This window comes from Oryctolagus cuniculus, chromosome 1 (genome assembly GCF_964237555.1).
Source record: "Oryctolagus cuniculus chromosome 1, mOryCun1.1, whole genome shotgun sequence".
In the NCBI taxonomy this organism is placed as follows: Eukaryota; Metazoa; Chordata; class Mammalia; order Lagomorpha; family Leporidae; genus Oryctolagus; species Oryctolagus cuniculus.
Genome location: NC_091432.1, coordinates 59,241,643 through 59,255,387, shown reverse-complemented (window position 1 = coordinate 59,255,387; position 13,745 = coordinate 59,241,643). Strand labels below are relative to the sequence as shown.

Below are 13,745 nucleotides of genomic sequence, written 5' to 3'. Positions count from 1 at the left end.
TAATCCAGAGATAATAATAGTTTGTAGCTCATAGTGCTATCATGGGGATTTACTGAATTAACAGCTATAAAAAGGATTTAGAATAGTAACTGGTAACTTGTTAGAATGTGGAGGAAGGGAAAGATAGAAAAACCCAAAAGAACTCCCCTTCTTTCTAATTTTTTAATAGCAGCAAAAACAACAGTGATTAAATGGGTCAATAAATTATTCTGCTACACACTTAACCTATTCCTACAGAGTTCTTTAACTTCTCCTGTGCCTTTCTTTGCTACCTTTCAGAGTTCTATATATCTTTGCAAATTTAGCACAGACAGCATATTTTAAAATATTTTATTAAATGATCTCTCCTTTGGTTCTCAAAGCTTCTTGTACATAGCCCTCGATTCACAGAATTGTAGCATTCTCTACACCTCTGCTCAACCTGGTAAGGGCATGGAGGGTAAAGACTGTGCCTCATTCATCTCAATATTCCCAGTCACTAGGATCATTACTGTCACTTCGAAGGGATCCACTGAATGCTGAATGGCTGGCTGATAGAAGCTGTTTCTGCTGCAGGAAAAATCATGCTTTAAAATTCTTGCCCAGGTAATCAGTGATTAAAGAAGCAACAACAATATGAAAGGCTAATTTTAGAATCATTTATTGAATCTATTTTCCATAAATTGCAAAGTTTTACTGGAGAAATCTTGTACACTTGTATAGTAAGCATACAGCACCTACGCACTAATGCTTCATGCACACTTGCATAATTGTAGAAACAACTGTGAAATTGGGGGAGAGAAAAAACTAGCTTCCTAGAGCTCTTCCTACAGCTCATCATGAACTTATTAAAATAATTCATTTTTTCTAGGATTCAGCACAAATTTCTGCCACACTGGGCTCCTGGGCTGTAGCACATCAGAAAGAAAGGTATCATTGGCAATTTGACTGCTACTGATGAAACAATCTCTCTTTCACCAAAAAAGTTAGCTCCAGGGGAGGGCAACCTATTAGAGCAAAAGGATAGGAAGTTAAGAGAAGCTGTTGCTAGGTTTTCTTTGCAGGAAAGCAAGCTAATCTATCTTTCTTTCTTTCTTTCTTTCTTTCTTTCTTTCTTTCTTTCTCTCTCTCTCTCTCTCTTTCTTTCTCTTTCTTTCTTTCTTTCTTTCTTTTTGCTGAATATGAGAAAAATACAGCCTATTTATTCTGAGATAATATTAGAAAAATAGAGTTTGAAACCCAAAAATAAAAACCTTGAGAATCACAAGGACTGGAAAGTCACTGGGGAAGCAATCAAACCTGTTGTTTATCCCTTATCTACTATGGGTCTAACAAGCATGTGGCAGTAGTAGATGCTTGGCAAAAATTGGTTGAATGAGTATATAAGCCAGTGTGTTAGGTCTAGAAGTATTCCCCTTATCTTTCTTCAATACTACTTTGTTATAAAAATGTAATATTTTCAAATCATAAAAAATTAAAAGAACAAAAGAATTCATAAACCACTAAGAAAGACATGATTAGATTTTCCCCATTTTTATGTAGGTATATGTATTGGTATTGGTACATGTGTGTAGACTCAAATTTATGACATATGAACAAATTTTTCATTCTAAACTTTTTATTTACATTGCACATAGTTCAATAGCATTAAATAGTTTCCATAAGCATTTTATTTGTAATTACTGTAAAAATGCAACACTGTTAATTCATCAATATTTAACTATTCTTCCCCTTGTTTCATAATTAAACTCTTCAAATATCCTTATGGTTTTTGCACGTATTTATGAAGTACAGTGTGATAATCAATACATGTATTCAATGGGTGATGATAGCTGCTGTTTTTAAAACATAAAGGATGAGGCTAGCACTTTGGCTCAGTGGGTTAAAGCCCTGGCCTGAAGCACCGGCATCCCATATGGGTGCTGGTTCTAGTCCCGGCTGCTGCTCTTCTGATCCAGCTCTCTGCTATAGCCTGGGAAAGCAGTAGAAGATGGCCCAAGTCCTTGGGCCCCACACCCGCAAGGGAGACCTGGAGGAGGCTCCTGGCTCCTGGCTTCGGATCAGCGCATCTCCAGCCGTTGCGGCCAACTGGGGAGTGAACCAGTGGATGGAAGACCTCTCTCTCTGTCTCTACCTCTCTCTGTAACTCTGTCTTTCAAATAAATTTAAAAAAAATAAGTCTTTAAAAAAAAAAAAGACCATAAAGGTTTGGGGGCCGGCGCCATGGCTTACTTGGTTAATCTTCTGCCTGCGGCGCCGGCATTCCATATGGGCACTGGGTTCTAGTCCCGGTTGCTCCTCTTCCAGTCCAGCTCTCTGCTGTGGCCCGGGAGGGCAGTGGAGGATGGAGCAGGTGGGAGACCGGAAGGAAGCACCTGGCTCCTGGCTTTGGATTAGTGCAGCACCGGCTGTGGCGGCCATTTAGGGAGTGAACCAATGGAAGGAAGACCTTTCTCTCTTTCTATCTCCCACTGTCTGTAACTCTACTTGTCAAATAAAGTTAAAAAAAAAAAAAACATAAAGGTATGTAAGTCAATGGAAATTAATAGCTAACTACATTGATATACTTTTCTAAAATAAATTCTTAGAAATAGCATTGTGCCCAGTGCTAATATAATGCTAACACTGAATATTATTGTTTTACTTTATTTTATTTTCAGACTTGGACTCAGACTTGCTTCATTTTTACTGTAGTCTGTTTTTATGACTAGGAAGGACAAATATTTAATTTTTTTCATATTTTATGGCTTCTTATACTTTTTCTTTGGTGAATTATCTGTCCATATTCTTTTTCCATTATTTTCTATTGAGATAATAGTATGATACTTCTCAATTTGATAGCAGTTTTAAAAATATTTTAAGATTAACCTTTGTCTACAAATAATTTCTTAATCCATCAAGTTTTTAAAATTTTATTTTATGATAACATGAGAAATAACTCAGATTTTTAAATAATTCAGTCTCCTTTTGCTTGCCCTTGTGATTTCTTCCAGATCTTTCATTTTTAGGAAAAATTTCCCCTTCTTCAAGTCTCAGTTAATTTACTCCACTTTAGTTATTAGAATAGTTTCTGGGGGCTATAGCCTTGTTTTGTCTTATTTTAGGCATATCACTAAGTTATTTAGATTTCATTTTATTTTCTCCAAATACCTAATCAATTGTTCTGGCAAAATTTTTGACTACTTCTTCCTTTAGAAACTGATTTATGATAGAAATTTCAGTATATATTAAATTCTTACATATGTGAGCATCAGTTTGTAAAATGGCTATATTGCTCTGTCAATCAAAATGTCAGTTCTTGCTATACATACAGCAGTTTGATAGCTGTACATTATTGTAGGTTTTATTATCTTATATGACAAATCTCTAGTCATTTCCCTTCCCATATTATTTTATATTTATTTATTTTATATATAATATATTGTATGTATTTTAGAATTTTTTCAATATTCAAAACTATACTTTTTATAATTTTTTCTTTAGATAAGCTGAAAAAATGTAATGCATTTCTTATATAGATTAAGGAGCATAGCGATTTTCCCACCCTACCCCCCTTCCCACCCACATTCCCACTCTTCCTTCTCCTTCCTCTCTTACTCTCTTTTAATTTTTACAATGGCATACTTACAGATTATTTTAAAATCATAACACTCCACTAAGTAAAGAATTCAACAAATAGGGCCGGCGCCGCTGCTCACTAGGCTAATCCTCCGCCTTGCGGCGCCAGCACACAGGGTTCTAGTCCCGGTAGGGGCGCTGGATTCTGTCCCGGTTGCCCCTCTTCCAGGCCAGCTCTCTGCTGTGGCCAGGGAGTGCAGTGGAGGGTGGCCCAAGTGCTTGGGCCCTGCACCCCATGGGAGGCCAGGAGAAGTACCTGGCTCCTTCCATCGGATCAGCGTGGTTCGCCGGCCACAGTGCACCGGCCATGGCGGCCATTGGAGGGTGAACCAACGGCAAAGGAAGACCTTTCTCTCTGTCTCTCTCTCTCTCTCACTGTCCACTCTGCCTGTCAAAAAAAAAAAAAAGAATTCAACAAATAGTAAGAAGAAGAAAAACAAAAACTATCAAAAACTATTTTTCAACAGTAGAGAAAAGGGCTAAATAATTAAAAGTTGAAGTCTCAATTTCGCTCATGTATATTATATTTTTGTACTGTATTAGTTATCCTTGATCAGGAAAAACATGGTATTTCTTGTTTAGGTACTGGCTTATTTCACTAAGAATAATAGTTTCCAGTTACACCCGTTTCGTAGCAAAAGACAAAATTTCATCCTTTTTTATGGCTGAAAAGTATTCCATAGTGTGTATATACAACCTTTTCTTAATCCAGTGATCAGCTGATAAATATCTGCGTTAACTGAATATCCTAGGTAATGTGAATTGAGTTATAATGAACATGCTGGTGCAGATAACTCTTTCATGTGCTGATTTCATTTCATTTGGGTTAAATTCTCAGGAGTGGGCCGGCGCCGCAGCTCAATAGGCTAATCCTCCACCTTGTGGTGCCGGCACACTGGGTTCTAGTCCCGGTCCGGGCGCTGGATTCTGTCCCGGTTGCCCCTCTTCCAGGCCAGCTCTCTGCTGTGGCCAGGGAGTGCAGTGGAGGATGGTCCAAGTGCTTGGGCCCTGCACCCCATGGGAGACCAGGAGAAGCACCTGGCTCCTGCCTTTGGATCAGCACGGTGCACCGGCCGCGGTGGCCATTGGAGGGTGAACCAACAGCAAAGGAAGACCTTTCTCTCTGTCTCTCTCTCTCTCACTGTCCACTCTGCCTGTCAAAAAAATAAAGAAAGGAAAAGGAAAAGGAAAAGGAAAAGGAAAAGGAAAAGGAAAAGGAAAAGGAAAAGGAATCCTCAGGAGTGGGATGGCTGGGTCATATGGTAGATCTGTATTTAGATTTCTGAGGTATCTCCATACTGTCTTCCACAACAGTTTACAGTCCCACCAACAGTGTATTAGGGTACCTTTTCCCCCAAATCATCACCAACTTTTATTGTTTTTTGATTTCTGTATGAATTTTTGATTTATGTATTCTAAGTGGAATGAGATGAAACCTCATTGTGGTTTTTGTTCACATTTTCCTGATGGCTGGTGATCCTGAGCATTTTTTCGTGTGTTTGTTGCTTATTTGTATTTCCTGTTTTGAAAAATGCCTGATCAAATCCTTTGCCCATTTCTTTACTGGGTGTTTGTTTTGTTGTTGTTGAGTTTTTTACAGATTCTGAACATTAACCTTTTCTCAGTTGCATAGTTTGAGGATAATTTCTCCCATTCTGTCAGTGGCCTCTTCACTTTTTTGAGTGTTCCCTTTCCATCAGAAGCTTCTTAGCTTGATGTAATTCCATTTGTATATTTTTACTTTTCTTGCCTATGCTTCTGTGGTCTTTTCCAAGAAGTCTTTACCTATGCCAATGTCTTGCATAGTTTCCCCCATGTTCTCTAATAAATTGATGGTATCAGGTCATACAATTAGATCCTTGATCCAGTTTGAGTTGATTATTGTATAGGGTGTAAGGTAGTAGTCTTGTTTCATGCTTTTCCATGTGGAGATCCAGTATTCCCAGCACCATTTGTGGAAGAGACTGTCCTTGCTCCAGGGATTCATTTTAGCTCTTCTGTCCTTGATTAGCTGGGTGGCTCCTTAGCTCCTTGATTAGTTGGTTCTAGATGACTGGATTGATTTCTGGGTTTTCTATTCTGTTCCATTGGTTCACATGAATATTTTTGTGCCAGTATTACTGATTATTGATTATTGTGATCGCTGATTATTAATTATCACTGCCCTGGAGTATATCTTTTTTTAAGGACTTTATTTATTAATTTGTAAGTCAGAGTTTCAGAGAGAGAAAAAGAGGCAGAGAGAGAGAGGGGTCTTCCATCTGCTGGTTCACTCCCCAGATGGCCACAACAGCCAGAGCTGTGCCGATCTGAAGCCAAGATTCAGGAGCTGCCTCTGGGTCTCCCACACAGTTGCAGGGGCCCAAGGACTTGGGCCATCTTCCACTGCTTTCCTAGGCTGTAGCAGAGAGCTGGATTGGAAGTGGAACAGCCAGGACTCAAACCGGCACCCATATGGGATGCCAGCACTGCAGGCAGCAGCTTTACCCACTACGCCACAGCACCGGCCCCCTGTAGTATGTCTTGAAATCTGATATTGTGATGCCTCCACTTTTGTTTTTGTTGCTTAGGATTGCTTTAGGTATTTGGAGTCTCTTGTGCTTCCATATGAATTTTAGCATCATTTTTATAGATCTGAGAAGAATGTCATTGGTATTTTGATTGGAATCACATTGAATCTGTAAATTGCTTTCAGTAATATGGACATTTTGATATTAATTATTCCAATCCATGAACATGGAACTGGTTTTCCTTTATTTTGTGTCTTGTTCTATTTCTTTCTTTAATGTTTTATAATTTTCATGGTAGAGATATTTTATCTCTTTGGTTAAATTTATTTGAAAATATTTAAATTTTTGTAGCTATTGTGAATGGACTGATCTTACATGTTCTTTATCATCCATGTGTATACAATATATACATAGACAAAGGATACTGATTTCTGTTGTTGATTCTATATCTTGCAACTTTACCAAACTCTCTTATGAGCTCCAACAGTCTCTTAGTATAGTCTTTCAGATCCCCTATATGTAGAATCATGTCATTGCAAACAGGAACAATTTGACTTCCTCCTTTCCCATTTGTATCCCTTTGATTTCTTTTTCTTTTTTAATTGCTCTGGCTAAAACTTCCAGAACTATATTGAAATCTCAGTGGTGAAAGTAGGCACCCTTGCCTGGTTCCCAATTTTAGTGGAAATACTTCCTACTTTCTCCTATTCTATATAATGCTGGCTGTGGGTCTATCATATATTGCCTTGAATGTGTTGAGCAATGTTTCTCTATACCCAATTTGCTTAAGGTTTTCATCATGAAATGATGTTGTATTTTATCAAATGCTCTCTCTGCATCTATTGAAATAATCATATGGTTTTTATTCTTTAATTTGTTAATGTGATGTTTCACATTTATTGATTTGCATGTGTTGAACCATCCCTGTGTACCAGGGATAAATCCCACTTGTTCCAGGTGAATGATCTTACTGATGTGTTGTTGGATTCAATTAGCTTATATTTTGTTGATGATTTTTGCATCTATGTTCATTTATTTTTATTTATGTATATTAGGAAGGCAGAGAGAGAGAGAATGAGAGAGAGAGAGATTGATTTCCATCTGCTGGTTTACTCTCAACTGCTCTCAACAGCTGGAACTGGGCCAGACCAAAGCCAGGAGCTGGAAAGTCCATTTGAGTCTTACAAGTAGGTGACAGGGACCCAACTTCTTGAGTCATCACCTGATACTTGTCAGGTTGCACATTAACAAGAAACTGGAATGGAGAACAGAGTTTGGACTCAAACCCAGGCACTCTGAATTGGCCTGTGGATGTTCCAAGAGACAGTTTAACCACTGCACAAATGCTTGCCCCAGGTTCTTTCTTCTACATGCGGGTATCCAATTTTCCAGCACCATCTATTAAAAACTCTCCTTTCTCCAGTGAGTATTTTTACCACCTTTATAAAAAATCAGTTTGGCTGTAGATTCAAGGGTTTACTTATAGGTTCTCAATTCTTCTCCATTAGTCATTATGCCTGTTTTTAATGCTAATATCATGCTATTTCAGTGACTATTTCTTTGTAGTATATTTTTATAAAAAATTATTTTTTGAGAGGTACATTTATAGACATAGAGTGGAAGAGACAGAGAGACAGATCTTCTATCTAGTGGTTCATTCCCCAAATGACCACAATGGCAGGAGCTGGGCCAATCCAAAGCCAGTAGCCAGGAGTTCCTTCCAGATCTCCTAAGGGGTATAGGGACCCAAGAACTTGGGCCATCTTCTACTGTCTTCCTAGGTCATAACAGAGACTGAGTCAGAAGAGGAGCAGCCTGAACGTGAATCAGCTCCCATATGTGATGCCGGTGCCTCAGGCAGAAAGTTAACCTGTGCCACAGCCCCATCTCTTTGTAGTATATTTTAAAGTCAGGTGGTGTAATGCATCCAGCTTTGTTCTTTTTCCTCATGAGTGCTTTGGCTATTTGAGGTCTTTTATGGTTCCATAAAATTTTCAGGATTTTTTTCTAGTCTTTCAATAAATACCATTGATATTTTTATGGATATTGCATTGAATCTGTAGATCACTTTGAGTGATCTACACCATTTAATAGTATTAATTCTTTGAAATCATGAGCAAGAGTTGCCTTTCTGTTCCTTTATTTCTTCTTCAATTTTTTTCATCAATGTTTTATAATTTTTATTGTAGAGATTGGTCACCTCAACATGGCCAGAGCTGGGAACTGGGAACATAATCCAAGTCTCCTCTATGAGTGGCAGGGGCCTAATTACTTGAGTCACTGCTGCCTGCCAGGGTCCGCATTAGCAGGAAGCCGGAGCAGGAGATCAAACCCAGACACTGTGATGTGGTAAGTGAACATCTTAACCACTAGGGCTCACACTTGTTGCTATCATCTCTTTTAGGACAGGTCTGGTGGTGATGAATTATTTCAGCTTTTGTTTGACTAGTAATATCATTTATCCTTCCTTCATATCTAAAGGATAGTTTTTCTGGGAGCAGTAATCTTGCTTGCCTTTTGTTTTTCTTCAGTATTATGAAAATCTGACCCTCTCTTCTGGCCTGTAAGGTTTCTACAGAGAAGTCTGTAGTCAAGTGAATTGGGACACTCTTTTATGTTATTTGTTTCTTTTCTCTTGAGGCTTTGAATATCTTCTTTATCTGTAGCCCTGGACAGCTTGATTATAATACATCTTGGGGCAGACATGGTTGAATTGAGTCTGACTGGTGATCTTTAATCTTCCTGTACCTGAATAGGTGTATCTTTCTCTGTATTTGGGAAGTTTTATTACTACCTCTTTGAATAAGCATTCTACCCTTTTGACATTCCCTCTTAAACCCTAATAACTTGGATATTTACTCTTTTAATGCTGTGTCAGAATTCTCATAAGGTTTTTTCATTCCTACAGATTCTTTTTTTCTTTTTCCTCTTATGACTGTCTATTTTCAAATAACCTGTCTTAAAATTTCATTAATTATTTCTTCTGCTTGATCTATTCTGCTACTGATGACTTTTATCATGCTTTCACTTTTACTTATTATACTTTTAAGATCAAGGATTTCTGTTTGATTTTTAAAAATTACTTCAGTCTCTCTGTTAAATCTCCCTGTTTGAATGTTGAAGTATTACTGCTTTCTCTTGAAACACGTTTAGTTTTCTTAAAACAGCTACTTTGAAGTCTCCATCCGAAAGTTTGTAGATATCAGCGGCTATATGATTGGTTTCTGGCACCTTATTGTGTTTGTTAAGTGAGATCATGGTTCCCTGAGTGTTATTATTATTATTGTTACTCATTTTTAATTTATTTGAAAGTGAGATAGAGAGAGAGAGAGAGAGAGAGAGAGAGAGAGAATCTTGCATCCACTGGTCTACTCTCCAAATGCCTGAGATAGCCAGTGCTGTGCCAGACCAAAGCCAGGAGCCTGAAACCCAATTCAGCTATCCCACATAGGTGGTAGGTACCTGAGCACTTGGGCCATCATCTGCTGCCTCCCCAGGTATGGATTAGCAGGGAGATGGGTCAGAAGTATAGTAGCCAGGACTAGAACTCAGGCATTCCGATAGAGGATGTAGGTGTCCCAAGTGGTGACATTAGCCACTGTCCTAACTCCTACCCCCACCCCGTGCACACATGTAAGCTCTTGTTGATGTCATTTGTGCATTAAAAGATTAGGAATTTATTACAGACCTTGTAATCTGCCTTTGTTTGTTCCTGCCCCGAGGAATTCAAGTGGTCTGCTTCTCTTCTCTGAGACGGTGAAGACTTCTGCTATTTCAGCATTAGAGGACACCCTAAGTCCAGGTTCGTCCTGTCTCTTGTTGGTGTATTGTCAATGTTTCAGCACTAGAGGGTGCCCCAAACCCTAATGATGTATTGTTGAGAATGAACAGGGGGATAAAAAGGATAGGCCTGTAAGCCCCTCCCTAGCTGAGGTAGGCCCAGATGTCTCATCCATGATCACCAGCCTGTGGTCAAGCACCACAGAATTATGCCTGACTCTGGATATCACAGGCACCAGGCCTAAGCTCCTACAAGATGACTTGCTGTCTACCCCTCTAGTTTCCCCAAGTGGGCAGTTACTTTCTCTGTGTTGTGCTGCCTGAGACTGGAGGAGGAATGGGATGGGCAGACCCATGGTCCCCAACATCACAGTGCTATAATCATAACTGGAGCCAAGATCAGAGCAGCACAATAGTAGGACCAATGGCCATGCTCCTATGAGTTCTCTGCTTCTGAGCTGGACTTATAACTCAAGAACCCTACAACCAGCCGATGGTCTGAGCAACTTGGACCACAGGTCTCTACCTGGCCCTGGGTTAAGTCCAGGGGCTGCACCCACAGATACTTGCCTGGGGACAGGAACCATTTGAATTTGCCCAGTATTGGGTTTTTACCAGCTTCACACTGAGTGTTAAGACACTGTCCTGTGCTCATTTTCCTGTCCTATTCCTGAGTGACTGGATTTTACTCCTTGCTCTCTTCCCAGTGCTGGGGGAGAGGTGGTGAAGGCAGTCTCTCGGCTACCCAGGCTGGCACTAAGCTAGATCATACCTGAGTCTCACAGCTGCAAGGCCCTATGCAATCTGGGGAGTGGACACCAGGCCCATGCACAGCTGACAGTGATGTAGGTTGAAACATGAGTCCATCCTACCAGGGTTCAGGTCTTGGCCTGATGCTGGGGTGGGTTTAGAGGTGCCATCTTTGAGCCTGGAGCTCATCTTGGTGTGGGGTCTTCACTGCTGGACCTCATCTCAGCAGGCTCAGCACTGAGTTGCAAGGCAAAGTCCTGTGCTCACTCTCCTGCTGTGTTCCTTAGAGTTGGAGCCTTGCTCTGCTGTCTGCCAGAGGTTGTGCGTTGAGGGTGATAGGGGGGCAGTTCCCTGGACACCTGGATAAGGAGGTTCAGAGGATCAGTAGGCAGGTACTGGTCTGGATCAGGAATCTTGGGTTTTATTCTAGTAAGCTTGATAAGAGGTTTAAAGTCCAAGGTCTAAACTTAGTTCTCTCTTGAAGGTCTCTCCATGCTGTGCAGCTTGGGGTCAGAGGAAGGTTGGGACCACCACCAACTCTTTCCTTTCTGCCTTCTTCAATACGTCTTTTCTTATTATTGTAATAAAACAAGGCACTGTGATCTCCTCCTCAGCTCTGGCAAATGTGGTTTGGTGTATGAATAGCTGTACAAATCGGTGTCTCGGGGGTGACTGTTACTGGATCATTTTAGCCACCATCTTGCTCTACCTCTAAATCTTATTTTCTGAAAGTAAAATCTGCATAATATTCTGAGAATATTATTTTCATATATAATGTTATTTATTAGTTTTACTAAAGGTTTTTACTTCTACTGCTAAAATCTCATTTGAAGCTTGTCACCAGACCATCCCGTTTCCTATCCTCTAGATTCCCCTTACCAGGCATCCCTATTTTCTTTTTAAATGCATCCATCTAGCAGGCAATGTAACTGGAGTGAAAGTCCCATAAGAACACGGGCCTTTGTTTTACTTCCTGGTAATAAATTCTTTTTTAAGATTTATTTATTTATTTTGAAAGAGTTAGAGAGAGAAAGACTAAGACAGCAAGAGAGTGATCTTCCCTGCTCTGATTCACTCCTCAGTTGGTCGCAACAGCCAGGGCTGGGGCTGTTCCGTGGTGTAATAGGTTAAGCATTGCCCTGCATCTGTGGCATCCCATATAGGTGCCAGTTTGAGTCCCAGCTGCTCTACTTATGATCCAGCTCCCTGCTGATGGCCTGGAAGATGCTCAAAGTGTTTGGGACCCTGCACCCATGGGGGAGACCCAGAAGAAGCTCCACTGCTTTCCCAGGCCATAAGCAGGGAACTGGATCAGAAGTAGAGCAGCTGGGATTCGAACCAGTGCCCATATTGGATACCAGGGCTGCAGGTAGAGGTTTAACCTACTATGCCACAGCACCCACCCCAGCAAATGTGTTTTAGAAGAAACAACACAAAGTCTCAAATAAAGCTTTGCTAGACAACTCTGACAACTTGTCTTTGCTGCTTCCCAATGACCTAACATGAAAACACAAAGAGTTGTATAAAAAATAATGATTTAAAAATCAGATAGATCCCAAGTAAACCCACTAATATAGATGGGCCTAAGTGAGAAGGAGGCTTAGAGGTCCAGCTTCACCTACAAAAGGCTGCAGAGGAACCACTCACCTGATACCTCTCTTACCACACATGTCTACTCATTAATAAGTCTCTTTCTGTATGCTTTTAAGGAATGCAATTCCCAGCAGTCAACAAAGCTGAAGTGGGTGTAGACAGATGGTGGAGCACTGTATCTAGAGATATCAAATTGATAATATAAAATGTAGAGGCAGAGAAAGCATTGAAGTCTCCTTGCTCTTGTCAGTATGTTTTTTAATGGTTTGGGCTGATTTCCATCCTTGTATTTGCCTTGTTAAAATCCTTAAAATTAATCAATCTCCAAATGAATAATTGCCAAATCCTGTTCTATTTAGACTGTGATTGTATTGAATATTGACATTGCAAGTCCATTTCCAGAAACTTCCTGCCAATCAGATATTGTGGTATTGCAGTTAATAAAGCAATCTCTAGGCAGACTACCTGGGTTCAAACCCCAGCTGTACCACTTACTGGCTGTGTCACCATGGGCAAGTGATCTACTATCTTCCAGGCTTCTGTTTCTTTCCTAGAAAAATAGAGATGATAACAGCACCTACCTTACGTCACTCTTGCAGGGAATCAATGAGTTAATGCTTCTAAAGTGCTTAGCACAGCAGCAGCTCCAGAAATGGGCTTCCTCTAGGTTTGCTCTTAGCTCTGAAATAGAACAGCCAATGCTGCAGGAGGGTGGGGGTGGGTGATGGTGGACAGGAAAGGAAACCTTAAGCATCTCCAGTGCAGAGAAGTCTCTTTGCCTGAGGAGTCATCCTGACCCAGAAACACTGTTAGTGGTGTGACATTAGGCTCCTTTATGTTCTCTGTAAATCCCAGATTAATATTAGTACTTGTAGATAGTCTCTGGAGGCCCACGTTTGGACCTGCTTACACCTTAGCCCTGTTAAGCCTTAATTCATACATGTTCACTCAGGCAACCGTGACTTAAACTGGGTTGGGGGTGGGGAACAATCTGCTGATTGGGACATGATTTTTTATTTTATGGGTCTATGTTTTCTGCTGAAAAACAAATTATTGATTTTTTTTGCCCTCCTGGGAGTAGAGCAAGTCATAAACTTTAAACAACTATCTTCAATAAATAAAAAATAAAAACTTTCCAGACAACAGTCATTCTGACAGATAAAACATCTACTGAGGACAAAAATCCAAGCTTTCAGTACTCCAAGGAGAAAGACTGAGACTGGTAGCTTTTCCAAAGTCATCTCTATCTAAAGCGTCACAGTGGACAGAATCCTCCCTCAGGAATAGGCAATCAGTGCCCAAGGAGTGACAAGCAAGAGGCATGGGGGCCACCCTCTTGTTCCCTGGGATGAACTCTGTAACTGGGAGGAAGGCAATTTATTAGACTAAACAACACACTCAAGCAAACACTGGGTCTCTATTAGAAATATTGTACGTGTGTGTACATGCATGCACATTTAAACACTTCTTCAAAACATACACACAAATAGACCCATGATGGTCACATGTATGAGG

At 40.2% G+C, this 13,745-nt stretch overlaps 1 protein-coding gene across 5 annotated transcripts in view; it reads left to right on the top strand.

The window, feature by feature from the left end:
• Positions 1–13,745, top strand: part of SYT9 (synaptotagmin 9) — a 409,891-nt gene that overhangs the window by 158,234 nt on the left and 237,912 nt on the right. For 2 of the 5 annotated variants that reach the window (XM_070074123.1, XM_070074118.1), the window contains 2 exons: positions 8,297–8,456; positions 9,830–9,909. The exons of 2 other annotated variants lie outside the window; for them this stretch is intronic. The gene's annotated coding sequence lies outside the window, so the exon portion shown is untranslated. The remainder of the gene's footprint in view (positions 1–8,296; positions 8,457–9,829; positions 9,910–13,745) is intronic. One more of the 5 variants, XM_070074126.1, reaches the window with a different exon arrangement.